The 14,968-nt window shown below is 38.7% G+C and overlaps 1 protein-coding gene across 1 annotated transcript in view; it reads right to left on the bottom strand.

Moving 5' to 3' along the window:
• The window catches only part of LOC147693232 (tyrosinase-like), a 300,724-nt gene that overhangs the window by 26,117 nt on the left and 259,639 nt on the right, over positions 1-14,968 (bottom strand). The gene's annotated exons all lie outside the window — the stretch shown is intronic.

Raw genomic sequence — 14,968 nt, 5'->3', positions numbered from 1 at the left:
GGACATTATTACAGAGAGAGCAGGTTCATACAGGAAATTATTACAGAGAGAGAAGATTCATACAGGACATTATTACAGAGAGAGCAGATTCATAGAGGCCATTATTACAGAGAGAGCAGATTCATACAGGGCATTATTAGAGAGAGAGCAGATTCATACAGGACATTATTACAGAGAGATCAGATTCATACAGGGCATTATTACAGAGAGAGCAGATTCATACAGGACATTATTACAGAGAGAGCAGATTCATACAGGACATTATTACAGAGAGAGCAGGTTCAGACAGGACATTATTACAGAGAGAGCAGATTCATACAGGACATTATTACAGAGAGAGCAGATTCATACAGGACAGTATTACAGAGAGAGCAGGTTCATACAGGAAATTATTACAGAGAGAGCAGATTCATACAGGACATTATTACAGAGAGAGCAGATTCATACAGGGCATTATTACAGAGAGAGCAGATTCATACAGGGCATTATTACAGAGAGAGCAGATTCATACAGGACATTATTACAAAGAGAGCAGATTCATAAAGGCCATTATTACAGAGAGAGCAGATTCATACAGGGCATTATTAGAGAGAGAGCAGGTTCATAGAGGACATTATTACAGAGAGAGCAGATTCATACAGGGCATTATTACAGAGAGAGCAGATTCATACAGGACATTATTACAGAGAGAGCAGATTCATAAAGGCCATTATTACAGAGAGAGCAGATTCATACAGGACATTATTACAGAGAGAGCAGATTCATAAAGGACATTATTACAGAGAGAGCAGATTCATACAGGACATTATTACAGAGAGAGCAGATTCATACAGGACATTATTACAGAGAGAGCAGATTCATACAGGACATTATTACAGAGAGAGCAGATTCATAAAGGACATTATTACAGAGAGAGCAGATTCATACAGGACATTAATACAGAGAGAGCAGATTCATACAGGACATTATTACAGAGAGAGCAGGTTCACACAGGGCACTATTACAGAGAGAGCAGGTTCATACAGGACATTATTACAGAGAGAGCAGATTCATACAGGACATTATTACAGAGAGAGCAGATTCATAAAGGACATTATTACAGAGAGAGCAGATTCATACAGGACATTATTACGGAGAGAGCAGATTCATACAGGGCATTATTAGAGAGAGAGCAGGTTCATAGAGGACATTATTACAGAGAGAGCAGATTCATACAGGGCATTATTACAGAGAGAGCAGATTCATACAGGGCATTATTACAGAGAGAGCAGATTCATACAGGACATTATTACAGAGAGAGCAGATTCATACAGGACATTATTACAGAGAGAGCATATTCATACAGGGCATTATTACAGAGAGAGCCGATTCATACAGGACATTATTACAAAGAGAGCAGATTCATAAATGACATTATTACTGAGAGAGCAGGTTCATACAGGGCATTATTACAGAGAGAGCAGGTTCATAGAGGACATTATTACAGAGAGAGCAGATTCATACAGGGCATTATTACAAAGAGAGCAGATTCATCCAGGACATTATTACAGAGAGATCAGATTCATACAGGACTTTATCACAGACAGAGCAGATTCATACAGGGCATTATTACAGAGAGAACAGGTTCATAAAGGGCATTATTACAGAGAGAGCAGATTCATTTTTTTTTTTTTTAAGTATTTTTATTGGGTTTTTTTCCCCCATTTTATATGGGTACATAGCACATCAATGAAAAAGAAGAATATACATACAGGATATTAGAAGTTAACATCCAAATCGATAAAGGAATATAAACAAAAAAAAAACCAACTAATAATAACGCAAAATACTATCAGATCCAGATTTAGATGGTCCACACGTATGTACAATTTGAAAACTTAAGCATTCATACTATAATCCCTTATATTTTCATTTAAACATAAAGACATAATTAAATCATATACCTTAGACAGATAAATCAATCAAGGATTCACAGCTTTAATAAACCTACCCTGGATCTATATCTCTCCATCTTTGAATAGGATCCCATATTTCCTTACCAATTTTCTTACTGGTTGCCCCTTTCCTAGCATAAATAGCTTTTTCAAGATTGTATATATTCAAAAGCCTCATTAACCATTGGTGGAATGTAGGAGGTACGCGATCCAGCCAAGCTGAGGTAATACACAATCTCAAAACGGCCATAGCTACAAATATAAAGTATTCATAAGCTGCACTGGAAGCATTTTGATTAATTCCAAGCATCACCACTGCTGGAGTAAGTATGATTTCTATCCTCAATGTATTATTAAGAAATGTTTCTATTTCCTCACAGGTGGTTTTCAAATGAGTGCAGCTCGCAAGCATATGGATGAGGTCAGCTTCGTCGCTATCACACCTTGGACATGTAATCCCATTTGTACCACCCCACTGTGCTATCCTGGCTGGCGTATGATATAAGAAATAGAGAGTCTTATAATGTTGAGCTTGCAGTGGTGCAGAACATAGGAGTCTCTGACCTAATTCCAGTGATCTATAAAAGCAGTTCTTTTCAACTCCCAGTTTCTGTATCCATTTATTCTCAAATTTAATCAGATCATCAGCCTGATGTTCTATCAGCTCCGAGTAAAATCTTCCTATTGAACCCTCCGTTCCATTTTCTATGATATCCAGAATTCGATTTAAACTAAACCCCTCCACCCCTCCAGTTTTTGTCCTGATAAAGCTTCTTATTTGCAGATACTTAAAAAAGTGTGTTGTATCCAAACCATATATTGCCTGTAAGTCACCAAATTGCATTACCCCCTGCGGCCCCATAATATCCCCCACCTTTGTGATCCCGTGACTTAGCCAGTCGTTAAAGACCGCCCCTGCAAATATTTCATCAGGTAGATTGGGATTCCCTCTAAACCTAGTATAGGCATTATACCTTCCTAATCCAAATTTTTTAGCAAATGACGTCCATATTCTATGCGCTGCTATAATCGTTTTAAATTTAGTCCTCATAAAATAGCCATGATCAGTAATTTTCAAGAACAGGTTTTCAGCTTGTTCTCCCAGAGCCAATGTATATATTGCTAAGGTTCCTAGCTGATTTTGTCCTTCTTTTTCTCCCCCTCCTAACAGTCCTGCCATCCATTGCAGAGATGCCGCCCAGTAATATATTTTTAAATCTGGCAGGGCCCATCCTCCACGCTCCCTAGGTAAAGCCATAAATCTTAATGCCCTTCGGGTCTTTCCATGGGCCCAAACAAATCTATTTATCATATGTTCAAGTATTTTAAACCATTTTGGTTCAAATAATAGAGGTATAGCTCTGAATATATACAAAAACTTTGGTAAAAAAATCATTTTAATTATATTTGTTCGCCCAACTATTGAGAAATGTATGTTATGCAGCCTGTCTAATTCCTTTTTCGCTTTACTTATTATAGGTGTAATATTTAACTCCACCAATTTATCTAGCTCTGCTGTGATTTTTACCCCTAAATAAACTCCACTCTCTACCACCCTATTATCTAGACAATGTGTTTTACAGTTTTTAATAATCTGCGTTTTACTAGTATTGAGAGCATAACCAGACACTTCTCCAAATCGTTCGGCTTCAATCTCTACCATTGCCATTGCTTCAGTGGGTTTAGTAGTCACAATTGCCACGTCATCCGCGTAGGCTAGAATTTTACATTGAATTCCATAGGTCTCTACTGGACAGATATTATTATTTAATTGTATACGACGTATATAGGGGTCCATATATAAAGCAAATAAGAGAGGGGAGCAGGGGCAACCCTGCCGCGTTCCCCTCTTTATTTTAAATGGGAGAGTATACCCTGCATTTACTCTTATGCGGGCAGTTGGATTCTCATACAACACTTGAATTGCTTTCACCATACCTTCTCCAAAGCCCAGCCTTCTCAATATGAACCATAAAAAGTCCCAGGAGACCCTATCGAAAGCTTTCTCGGCATCCAATAGCATAATTGCCATCGGGTCTCCTGATACCTCTGCAACATCAAGAAGGGTAATCGCTTTTCGTATGTGGTGAATAGTGCCTCTCCCTGGTATAAACCCGTGTTGATTAATGCTGACAAGTCTGTTGATTACTTTTGCTATTCTAAGAGCTAACGCTTTTGAATATATTTTTGTGTCCGCATTCATTAATGTTATAGGTCTATATGATCCAGGTTGTTCAGTTGGCTTATCCTTCTTCAAAATTATAACGATATCGGCACCTGCCCAGCTTTTCGGAATTGATGTACCTCCCTGAGCCTGCTGTAGTGTATGTGTAAAATCCTGTTTGATTATGTCCCAAAAAGTCTTAAAGAATTCAACTGGAATCTGATCAGGACCAGCAGCCTTCCCGGATGGCAAGCTGGTCAAGGCAATAAAAATTTCTTCAGGGGTCAAGGGCTCCTCTAATCCTTTTACCTCATTCTCCAATAGCTTTGTTAATGGTACTTCTCTAAGATAATCACCTATCCTAGAAGTATCAGTTTGCGTTTCTTGATCATATAATGAGGTATAGTATTTTCTAAATACTTCTCTAATACCCTCTGTTTCTGAAATTACTCTTCCAGCTTCGTCCTGTACTCCTCGCACTTGCACTATAGATGCATTCTGCCTGGTCCTTATAGCTAAAGTGCGCCCCACTGACTCATTAAACTCGTAGCATCTCTCTCTGTTCGCTAGGTATATTTTCGCAGCTTTGTTGGCTACACTCTCCTGTGCCTCCATCTTAGCCTTGGCTATTTTTATTAATACCTGGTCAAGAGGAGCCCCCCTTGTAACAGTATCTGTTAACTCGTCCTCTGCTTCTATTACCCTTTTAATAAGTTCCTCCTCTTTTTGTCTTTCTTTCCTCCTCCTCGCTGCACTATAACTTAGTGTCTCCCCCCGAATGGCTGCCTTGAATGCATCCCAGACATTCCCAACTTCCGTGCTGCCCCTGTTGATATTTAAAAACTCAATGATCCACTCTTTCATATGTGCTAGATATGCCTCATCCTTCAGCAGTCCCCTCTCAAATGTCCAAGTACGTTCCGGTCTCCTACTACCAAGATTTACTGTTAAAACTAGAGGGTTATGATCAGACATTATTCGTGGTAGCTTTTCAATTTTTACTTTTGACTTAAGTGAGTTTGATACCAAAAAGTAATCAAGCCTAGCACAGACCCTATGGGGCGCTGAATAATAAGTAAACCCTTGTTTATCTGGATAGATTGTCCCCCACAGATCTATCAGTGCATTGTTCCTTACAAGGTTACATAATGAGGACCAAACTCTCCTTTTTCTACCCTGGTAACCCAGATTAGACATCAGACCAAGCCCTCCTGCCCCATTAATATTTAAATCTCCGGCCAGGATTACAATTGGTGACCATGTGGCCAATTCCAAGTCCAGAAAGTCAAAAATGTCCGGATCATCTTCTGTTGAGCCATAAACACACACTAGAGTAACCCACTCTTCCTTCATTTTGACCTCTATAATGACCCACCTCCCCCATTGATCTTCAAGTTTTTTTCTTATAATAAGGTCTCTTTGCTTGGACAAAACTGCCACCCCTCTATTCCTTGCACCCTGCTTAGTATGGGCTAATACTTGATATCCCAGCTGGTCTAAGAGATAAGCCTGACCCCCCTCTATATGAGTTTCCTGTAGGCACACAAAATCCACATTTAGAGTTCTTAACCACATTGCCACTCGCTGCCTCTTAACCCGATCATTTAACCCACACACATTTACCGTAATTATACGTGTACCCATTAATGTACATCAGTTATCTGTCCCAACAAGTTACCATTTTTCCTACACCGTGCCTTATTAACATCCCTTGAAATTAAACTCCTCAATCCTTGTATTTTACATATTTTACATATTTCTTGAACTCTTTCCTGTATATATATATTCAAACAAAAGTCCTCCAAGTGCCATGTACCTCTCCCCCACCCCCCACCCACCCCCCACCCCCCCCTTACAGGCAAATAGGTCAGTCCTGACCTATACGTGACAGCTGTCATCCCAGGTGTCAATCGCTACTCCCCCCCGCCCCCCTGCTCTGGTTACCATCTAGATCCTTATGCCATTCTACCATTTGTTATCTTAATTCACACGTGGATTTTTTTTTTTTTCCCACTATTTTCAAGCATTAAGAGAGTACATTTTTTGCTATTAGGGTTTCTTTGTCCTGATTAGTGCAACCGCCATGTTATTTGCACTTTCTTTTCTTTTCTTAGTCTCCTCGAGATATTCCTGTGCTTTTATCTCAGAAAAAAAGATTTTAGTTTGTCCCTTGTCTATTACCTTTAACCGAGATGGGAACATGAGATATGCTTCGCATCCCAAATTTTGGAAGGGAGTTATCAATTTCCTCATACGCCACCTCCTTTCCACTGTGGTGTGGCAGAAGTCGGGGCGGGCGAAAAATGTTACACCATTATATGTTCGTCTTGCTTCAGGCTTTGCTTTGTCCATAATTTCCTGTCTTAAAAGAAAATTCCCTACGAAAATCAAAATAGCCCTGGGCTTATCTGTAGGTGGTGCTCTTTTTTGAAACATAGGAAACCTGTGTGCTCTTTGTAGAGAGCAGATTCATACAGGGCATTATTACAGAGAGAGCAGATTCGTACAGGGCATTATTACAGAGAGAGCAGATTCATACAAGGCATTATTACAGAGAGAACAGATTAATAAAGGACATTATTACAGAGAGAGCAGGTTCATATAGGCCATTTTACAGAGAGAGCAGGTTCATAAAGGACATTATTACAGAGAGAGCATATTCATACAGGACAATCTTACAGAGAGAGCAGATTCATACAGGACATTATTACAGAGAGAGCAGATTCATACAGGGCATTATTACAGAGAGAGCAGGTTCATACAAGACATTATTACAGAGAGAGCAGGTTCATAAAGGACATTATTACAGAGAGAGCAGATTCATACAGGACATTATTACAGAGAGAGCAGGTTCATACAGGGCATTATTACAGAGTGAGCAGGTTCATACAGGACATTATTACAGAGAGAGCAGATTCATACAGGACATTATTACAGAGAGAGCAGATTCATACAGGGCATTATTACAGAGAGAGCAGATTCATACAGGGCATTATTACAGAGAGAGCAGATTCATACAGGGCATTATTACAGAGAGAGCAGATTCATACAGGGCATTATTACAAAGAGAGCAGATTCATACAGGGCATTATTACAGAGAGAGCAGATTCATAGAGGGCATTATTACAGAGAGAGCAGATTCATACAGGGCATTATTACAGAGAGAGCAGATTCATACAGGACATTATTACAGAGAGAGCAGATTCATACAGGACATTATTTCAGAGAGAGCAGGTTCATACAGGACATTATTACAGAGAGAGCAGATTCATAAAGGACATTATTACAGAGAGAGCAGATTCATACAGGACATTATTACTGAGAGAGCAGATTCATACAGGACATTATTACAGAGAGAGCAGATTCATAAAGGACATTATTACAGAGAGAGCAGATTCATATAGGACATTATTACAGAGAGAGCAGGTTCATACAGGACATTATTACAGAGAAAGGAGATTCATACAGGGCATTATTACAGAGAGAGCAGATTCATACAGGGCATTATTACAGAGAGAGCAGATTCATAGAGGACATTATTACAGAGAGAGCAGATTCATACAGGACATTATTACAGAGAGAGCAGATTCATACAGGACATCATTGCAAGAGAATACATCCACATAGGACAACATTACTCTAAAAACAGCACAGTCATACATCACTGCATTAATATAAGAATATTATTTCAAAAAAGTATGTTCATACAGGAATTTTTTACACAGAAAGCAGATTCATACATGACATATTTACATACAGAACTAATTCATACAGGACATATTACATAGATGGCAATTTCATACACAATATTATTACAGAGAGAGGAAGTTCAAGCATAGCATTATTAGAAAAAGCAGATTCATACAGGGCATTATTACAAAGAAAGCAGATTCACACGGGCCATTATTACAGAGAGACCAGATCCATACTGGACTTTATTAAAAAGAAAGCAGATTATACAGGACATTATTACAGAGAGGACAGATTCATACAGGACAATGTTCCAGAGAGAGTAGGTTCATACAGGACATTATTAGAAAGCGCACATTCATACACAGCATTACAGAGAGAGCAGGTTCATACAGGACATTATTACAGAGAGAGCAGATTCATACAGGGCATTATTACAGAGAGAGCAGATTCATACAGGATATTATTACAAAGAGAGCAGATTCGTAAAGGCCATTATTACAGAGAGAGCAGATTCATACATGACATTATTACAGAGAGAGCAGATTCATACAGGGCATTATTACAGAGAGAGCAGATTCATACAGGACATTATTACAGAGAGAGCAGTTTCATACAGGACATTATTACAGAGAGAGCAGATTCATACAGGGCATTATTACAGAGAGAGCAGATCCTTACAGGACATTATTACAGAGAGAGCAGTTTCATACAGGACATTATTACAGAGAGAGCAGATTCATACAGGGCATTATTACAGAGAGAGCAGATTCATACAGGGCATTATTACAGAGAGAGCAGATTCATACAGGGCATTATTACAGAGAGAGCAGATTCATACAGGGCATTATTACAGAGAGAGCAGATTCATACAGGACATTATTACAAAGAGAGCAGATTCATAAAGGCCATTATTACAGAGAGAGCAGATTCATACATGACATTATTACAGAGAGAGCAGATTCATACAGGGCATTAATACAGAGAGAGCAGATTCATACAGGACAATATTACAGAGAGAGCAGGTTCATACAGGACATTAATGCAGAGAGAGCAGATTCATAAAGGACATTATTACAGAGAGAGCAGGTTCATACAGGACATTATTAGAAAGCGCACATTCATACACAGCATTACAGAGAGAGCAGGTTCATACAGGACATTATTACAGAGAGAGCAGATTCATACAGGACATTATTACAGAGAGAGCAGATTCATACAGGGCATTATTACAGAGAGAGCAGATTCATACAGAGCATTATTACAGAGAGAGCAGATTCATACAGGACATTATTACAAAGAGAGCAGATTCATAAAGGCCATTATTACAGAGAGAGCAGATTCATACATGACATTATTACAGAGAGAGCAGATTCATACAGGGCATTATTAGAGAGAGAGCAGGTTCATAGAGGACATTATTACAGAGAGAGCAGATTCATACAGGGCATTATTACAGAGAGAGCAGATTCATACAGGGCATTATTACAGAGAGAGCAGATTCATACAGGACATTATTACAGAGAGAGCAGATTCATACAGGAAATTATTACAGAGAGAGCAGATTCATAAAGGACATTATTACAGAGAGAGCAGATTCATACAGGACATTATTACAGAGAGAGCAGATTCATACAGGACATTATTACAGAGAGATCAGATTCATACAGGACATTATTACAGAGAGAGCAGGTTCATAAAGGACATTATTACAGAGAGAGCAGATCCATACAGGACATTATTACAGAGAGAGCAGATTCATACAGGGCATTATTACAGAGAGAGCAGATTCATACAGGACACTATTACAGAGAGAGCAGTTTCATAAAGGACATTATTACAGAGAGAGCAGATTCATAAAGGACATTATTACAGAGAGAGCAGATTCATACAGGACATTATTACAGAGAGAGCAGATTCATACAGGGCACTGTTACAGAGAGAGCAGGTTCATACAGGATATTATTACAGAGAGAGAAGATTCATAAAGGACATTATTACAGAGAGAGCAGATTCATAAAGGACATTATTACAGAGAGAGCAGATTCATAAAGGACATTATTAGAAAGCGCACTTTCATACACAGCATTACAGAGAGAGCAGGTTCATACAGGGCATTATTACAGAGAGAGCAGATTCATACAGGACATTATTACAGAGAGAGCAGGTTCATACAAAGCATTATTACAGAGAGAGCAGATTCATAAAGGACATTATTACAGAGAGAGCAGATTTATAAAGGACATTATTACAGAGAGAGCAGATTCATAAAGGACATTATTACAGAGAGAGCAGATTCATACAGGACATTAATACAGAGAGAGCAGATTCATACAGGACATTATTACAGAGAGAGCAGGTTCATACAGGGCATTATTACAGAGAGAGCAGATTCATACAGGACATTATTACAGAGAGAGCAGATTCATACAGGACATTAATACAGAGAGAGCAGATTCATACAGGACATTATTACAGAGAGAGCAGGTTCATACAGGGCACTGTTACAGAGAGAGCAGGTTCATACAGGACATTATTACAGAGAGAGCAGATTCATAAAGGACATTATTACAGAGAGAGCAGATTCATACAGGACATTATTACAGAGAGAGCAGATTCATACAGGATATTATTACAGAGAGAGCAGATTCATACAGGACATTATTACAGAGAAAGCAGATTCATACAGGACATTATTACAGAGAGAGCAGATTCATACAGGACATTATTACAGAGAGAGCAGATTCATACAGGGCCTTATTACAGAGAGAGCAGATTCATACAGGGCATTATTACAGAGAGAGCAGATTCATACAGGACATTATTACAGAGAGAGCAGATTCATACAGGGCATTATTACAGAGAGAGCAGATTCATACTGGGCATTATTACAGAGAGAGCAGATTCATACAGGACATTATTACAAAGAGAGCAGATTCATAAAGGACATTATTACTGAGAGAGCAGGTTCATACATGGCATTATTACAGAGAGAGCAGGTTCATAAAGGGCATTATTACAGAGAGAGCAGATTCATACAGGGCAATATTACAGAGAGAGCAGATTCATACCGGGCATTATTACAGAGAGAGCAGATTCATACAGGGCATTATTACAGAGAGAGCAGATTCATACAGGGCATTATTACAAAGAGAGCAGATTCATCCAGGACATTATTACAGAGAGATCAGATTCATACAGGACTTTATCACAGACAGAGCAGATTCATACAGGGCATTATTACAGAGAGAGCAGGTTCATAAAGGGCATTATTACAGAGAGAGCAGATTCATACAGGACATTATTACAGAGAGAGCAGATTCGTACAGGGCATTATTACAGAGAGAGCAGATTCATACAGGGCATTATTACAGAGAGAACAGATTCATACAGGACATTATTACAGAGAGAGCAGGTTCATATAGGCCATTTTACAGAGAGAGCAGGTTCATAAAGGACATTATTACAGAGAGAGCAGATTCATACAGGACATCATTACAGAGAGAGCAGATTCATACAGGACATTATTACAGAGAGAGCAGATTCATACAGGGCATTATTACAGAGAGAGCAGGTTCATACAGGACATTATTACAGAGAGAGCAGGTTCATAAAGGACATTATTACAGAGAGAGCATATTCATACAGGACATTATTACAGAGAGAGCAGATTCATACAGGACATTATTACAGAGAGAGCAGGTTCATAAACGACATTATTACAGAGAGAGCAGATTCATACAGGGCATTATTACAGAGAGAGCGGATTCATACAGGGCATTATTACAGAGAGAGCAGATTCATACAGGGCATTATTACAGAGAGAGCAGATTCATACAGGGCATTATTACAGAGAGAGCAGATTCATACAGGACATTATTACAGAGAGAGCAGATTCATACAGGGCATTATTACAGAGAGAGCAGGTTCATACAGGACATTATTACAGAGAGAGCAGGTTCATACAGGACATTATTACAGAGAGAGCAGGTTCATAAAGGACATTATTACAGAGAGAGCAGATTCATACAGGGCATTATTACAAAGAGAGCAGATTCATGCAGGGCATTATTGCAGAGAGAGCAGATTCATACAGGACATTATTACAGAGAGAGCAGATTCATACAGGACATTCCTACAGAGAGAGCAGATCCATACAGGACATTATTACAGAGAGAGCAGGTTCATACAGGAAATTATTACAGAGAGAGCAGATTCATACAGGACATTATTACAGAGAGAGCAGATTCATAAAGGCCATTATTACTGAGAGAGCAGATTCATACAGGGCATTATTAGAGAGAGAGCAGATTCATACAGGACATTATTACAGAGAGATCAGATTCATACAGGGCATTATTACAGAGAGAGCAGATTCATACAGGACATTATTACAGAGAGAGCAGATTCATACAGGACATTATTACAGAGAGAGCAGGTTCATACAGGACATTATTACAGAGAGAGCAGATTCATACAGGACATTATTACAGAGAGAGCAGATTCATACAGGACATTATTACAGAGAGAGCAGGTTCATACAGGAAATTATTACAGAGAGAGCAGATTCATACAGGACATTATTACAGAGAGAGCAGATTCATACAGGGCATTATTACAGAGAGAGCAGATTCATACAGGGCATTATTACAGAGAGAGCAGATTCATACAGGACATTATTACAAAGAGAGCAGATTCATAAAGGCCATTATTACAGAGAGAGCAGATTCATACAGGGCATTATTAGAGAGAGAGCAGGTTCATAGAGGACATTATTACAGAGAGAGCAGATTCATACAGGGCATTATTACAGAGAGAGCAGATTCATACAGGACATTATTACAGAGAGAGCAGATTCATAAAGGCCATTATTACAGAGAGAGCAGATTCATACAGGACATTATTACAGAGAGAGCAGATTCATAAAGGACATTATTACAGAGAGAGCAGATTCATACAGGACATTATTACAGAGAGAGCAGATTCATACAGGACATTATTACAGAGAGAGCAGATTCATACAGGACATTATTACAGAGAGAGCAGATTCATACAGGACATTATTACAGAGAGAGCAGATTCATAAAGGACATTATTACAGAGAGAGCAGATTCATACAGGACATTAATACAGAGAGAGCAGATTCATACAGGACATTATTACAGAGAGAGCAGGTTCATACAAGGCACTATTACAGAGAGAGCAGGTTCATACAGGACATTATTACAGAGAGAGCAGATTCATACAGGACATTATTACAGAGAGAGCAGATTCATAAAGGACATTATTACAGAGAGAGCAGATTCATACAGGACATTATTACGGAGAGAGCAGATTCATACAGGGCATTTTTAGAGAGAGAGCAGGTTCATAGAGGACATTATTACAGAGAGAGCAGATTCATACAGGGCATTATTACAGAGAGAGCAGATTCATACAGGGCATTATTACAGAGAGAACAGATTCATACAGGACATTATTACAGAGAGAGCAGATTCATACAGGACATTATTACAGAGAGAGCAGATTCATACAGGGCATTATTACAGAGAGAGCAGATTCATACAGGACATTATTACAAAGAGAGCAGATTCATAAATGACATTATTACTGAGAGAGCAGGTTCATACAGGGCATTATTACAGAGAGAGCAGGTTCATAGAGGACATTATTACAGAGAGAGCAGATTCATACAGGGCATTATTACAAAGAGAGCAGATTCATCCAGGACATTATTACAGAGAGATCAGATTCATACAGGACTTTATCACAGACAGAGCAGATTCATACCGGGCATTAATACAGAGAGAACAGGTTCATAAAGGGCATTATTACAGAGAGAGCAGATTCATACAGGGCATTATTACAGAGAGAGCAGATTCGTACAGGGCATTATTACAGAGAGAGCAGATTCATACAAGGCATTATTACAGAGAGAACAGATTAATAAAGGACATTATTACAGAGAGAGCAGGTTCATATAGGCCATTTTACAGAGAGAGCAGGTTCATAAAGGACATTATTACAGAGAGAGCATATTCATACAGGACAATCTTACAGAGAGAGCAGATTCATACAGGACATTATTACAGAGAGAGCAGATTCATACAGGGCATTATTACAGAGAGAGCAGGTTCATACAAGACATTATTACAGAGAGAGCAGGTTCATAAAGGACATTATTACAGAGAGGGCAGATTCATACAGGACATTATTACAGAGAGAGCAGGTTCATACAGGGCATTATTACAGAGTGAGCAGGTTCATACAGGACATTATTACAGAGAGAGCAGATTCATACAGGACATTATTACAGAGAGAGCAGATTCATACAGGGCATTATTACAGAGAGAGCAGATTCATACAGGGCATTATTACAGAGAGAGCAGATTCATACAGGGCATTATTACAGAGAGAGCAGATTCATACAGGGCATTATTACAAAGAGAGCAGATTCATACAGGGCATTATTACAGAGAGAGCAGATTCATAGAGGGCATTATTACAGAGAGAGCAGATTCATACAGGGCATTATTACAGAGAGAGCAGATTCATACAGGACATTATTACAGAGAGAGCAGATTCATACAGGACATTATTTCAGAGAGAGCAGGTTCATACAGGACATTATTACAGAGAGAGCAGATTCATACAGGACATTATTACAGAGAGAGCAGATTCATAAAGGACATTATTACAGAGAGAGCAGATTCATATAGGACATTATTACAGAGAGGGCAGATTCATACAGGACATTATTACAGAGAGAGCAGGTTCATACAGGACATTATTACAGAGAAAGGAGATTCATACAGGGCATTATTACAGAGAGAGCAGATTCATACAGGACATTATTACAGAGAGAGCAGATTCATAGAGGACATTATTACAGAGAGAGCAGATTCATACAGGACATTATTACAGAGAGAGCAGATTCATACAGGACATCATTGCAAGAGAATACATCCACATAGGACAACATTACTCTAAAAACAGCACAGTCATACATCACTGCATTAATATAAGAACATTATTTCAAAAAAGTATGTTCATACAGGAAATTTTTACACAGAAAGCAGATTCATACATGACATAATTACATACAGAACTAATTCATACAGGACATATTACATAGATGGCAATTTCATACACAATATTATTACAGAGAGAGGAAGTTCAA

Source organism: Lissotriton vulgaris, chromosome 8 (genome assembly GCF_964263255.1).
Source record: "Lissotriton vulgaris chromosome 8, aLisVul1.2, whole genome shotgun sequence".
Classification (NCBI taxonomy): Eukaryota; Metazoa; Chordata; class Amphibia; order Caudata; family Salamandridae; genus Lissotriton; species Lissotriton vulgaris.
This window is presented reverse-complemented; position numbering and strand designations above follow the sequence as displayed.